This window comes from Halyomorpha halys, unplaced genomic scaffold (assembly GCF_000696795.3).
Source record: "Halyomorpha halys isolate HHAL.00 unplaced genomic scaffold, Hhal_1.1 Scaffold31.1, whole genome shotgun sequence".
NCBI lineage: Eukaryota > Metazoa > Arthropoda > Insecta > Hemiptera > Pentatomidae > Halyomorpha > Halyomorpha halys.
In genome coordinates, this window is record NW_027107458.1 from 411,845 (window position 1) to 414,790 (window position 2,946).

A 2,946-nucleotide genomic window follows, 5' to 3' on the forward strand; every position below is an offset into this window, starting at 1 on the left:
AGGCAGTGTTTAACAAATATAATAAGCTTCAATGATATGATATGATTGAGTGCTTACATCCTTAATACTTGTTGCCCTTGAGTCTGGCAAGATTGTAGTTTCAATAAAAAAAAATCTTTCTACTAGAACTAAATCTCATGATTCGTCTCTAGAACACGTCTGTTTACGTTTAGTCTAGACTTACGTTATAAGGAGGGTCCAATGTATTAAGAACAAAAGCTGTTGAAAAAGTAATTTTTAAAGTCTTTTCAATTTCTACCGATAAGTTTTGAAAGCTATTGTTCTTTCTTAACTTCAGAAAATTCATTAATATTGTTTATGAGTAAGTTGGAAGAGTTTACGCCACATTCTAAAATTAATTATAATTACATAACAATGAAAAGCTAGTTTAATTTAAGGCTCTCGTCATCGAAGAAAAGAATCACAAAAGAGATATTAGATTATAAAGATAAAAAAAATTTATTCATTTAATAATTTTAAAGTTTTACGAAAATGGCAGATTTTTTTTCCAAACTTTTTCTTGCCAAAAATATATAAAAAAAGAGACTATTACGCAATATAGATTTTAAAAAAAGTTTTACTGAGAAAATTATACAGTCTGTCATACTGAAAATTAATAAATAACAAAATATATACAAGGAAAATTATTAATAGTGATTGAAACAAGTAAAATTATGTATATCATCAATAAAAAATAAATAGCCTAATAACGCCAACATAATGGACTATAAAATCCAAACACACACTAGTACACCCTGGGACCTATTTCCTAATAAAAGCCGATAGTATGAGTCCATAAATACAATTATATAAACTAACTATAAACCATAAGCACTAATATATTTTGTTTCATGGTAAGGACGACTATGAGTGATATTACATGAGTTTAAAAATGAAACATATTATCTTGTGGAATTAAATAAGTCAGTGAAATTGTACCAATTACAAACAACAAGATTAATAGTATTAGTTTATACTTTATTATGAAACAGGACCCCGTTTATTTTTAGAGCATCTTTTCTTGGTTACATTAAATTATAAGGTTGGTTACATTTAATCCAGACTTACGTTATAAGGAGGGTCTAATGCATTAAGAACAAAAGCTGTTGAAAAAGTAATTTTTAAAGTCTTTTCTACCGATAAGTTTTGAAAGCTATTGCTTTTTCTTAACTTCAGAAAATTCATTAATATCCTTCAAGTATTTTTATAAGCTCTTGTAGCTTGCCATTGCCAACATTTAAGCATTATCGATTGCATTAAGTTGAGATCACAAGTTTCTATCTTCAGGTCGTGACCCTAGATTTAATAAGGTCAAATACGATTATCTGTTATATATAGATAACTAATAATACGATATTATTATTATTAATTAGTGTAATATCATAATTTAAGACATTACTTTTGTGTAAACTTACTACTTATTATGAAGTTTGAAAAAAAAAAAAAAAAACTAAACAATTTCATTCGATCCATACCTCTCAACTTTTTTTATTTTTATATGTTATTTCAGAGATAAAATAAATGGAAAATTATCAATTAAATTGATAGAAATGAAAGATAAAATATATTAAGCAAGAATTTAGGTTATGTGGTAATTGTGCAATATTTTTATTGTGTTTATAAGAAAATTGTTAAACATTTTAAGTAATCTAATAAGAATATAAATATTTGTAAGTACATAACTTTTTTTAAAAAAATTATTATAAGAAACTGTGTTAGATTAATTGAAATATATATTTTTTTTAAAAGACAACTGACTTAGGCAATTAGCCTGCAATAAGAAAAAAAAGTTTAATGACCTTGACATTAATTATAAAGCATGTATTTAATTGTAAGTAAATAATATTTCTAGGTGTCTCATGGATAGTGGCCTTAGGTCCTAATAAACGTCGGAGAACAAAGTTGAGAGATAAGGATCAAATTGTTATTGTGTTTTAATTTAAGTTTCCCACTCTCAAATAAAAAATCATAATATAATATATTAAAAAATTGTGGGAGCGGGTAGCTCATTGGTAAGGTACTGTGCTGCTAACGCCGTGAGTCAGCCCTGTGGGTTCGGTAATCCTGCGGAATCCACCCAGCCTCATGGAGTGGGTACCCTTAATTGGATATAAATCTGGCGAGCGAGCGTGAGTCTGACCAAATCACCTCCTTGCACAACTGTTGGTCTTGTGATAGCACTTCCTAACAAAGTACTGCATCCATAATCCCTCATAGGTTGTAGTACGGATTTTATTTCTAATACTAATAACCTAAACAAGATAATTTTATTTTTCACTACGTACTGGTAAAATTAAAATTTTTAATTAAATGAAAATTCAATAAGAAGATTTATATTTTTATTTTAGCTGAATCTTTGTGAAAAAGTCCTTCCTATGATTTCTATATTAGATAATATTTCTTTATCGACATTTCCGGGATCATCCCCCATAACCATGAACTATTTTTCCAACAGTTACGTAGTCCTTTTATCCATATTAAAATAATTTGTAATAAATTAATTTTCTCATGATGTAATTAATTAAATTAATTCTACATGGATATTACACTGGACTCTTCTTATCTCTAATATAGATCTCTTCAAATCCAAAATGGGTCCATTAAATCCTTAAATTGACAGAGATTTAAATTAGGCGTAATAGTCCAGTGTAATAGTAAAAATAAAATATTCATGTAGGTTACGTTATGAAAAAATTAATTTACTACAAAGTATTTTAGTATGGATAAAAGGACTAAGTAACTGTTGGTTCAGGTCCTGGAAACGTTGATAAAGGAATATTATGTTTTAAATAAGTTATTAGATAGACTTTTTCACAAAAAAACTTGCCTAAAATAAAAATATAAACTTTTTAATTAAAAAATATTGCAATAATTATAGAGTTGAATTGTTAACACAAAAGATGGCTAGCACCGAACGTACATTTAGGTAACTCTACATACGTTATT

The 2,946-nt window shown here is 27.2% G+C and overlaps 1 protein-coding gene across 3 annotated transcripts in view; it reads left to right on the forward strand.

Annotated features, from left to right (window-relative positions):
* The window catches only part of LOC106685203 (thrombospondin type-1 domain-containing protein 4), a 495,278-nt gene that overhangs the window by 339,825 nt on the left and 152,507 nt on the right, over positions 1-2,946 (forward strand). The window lies entirely within an intron of this gene.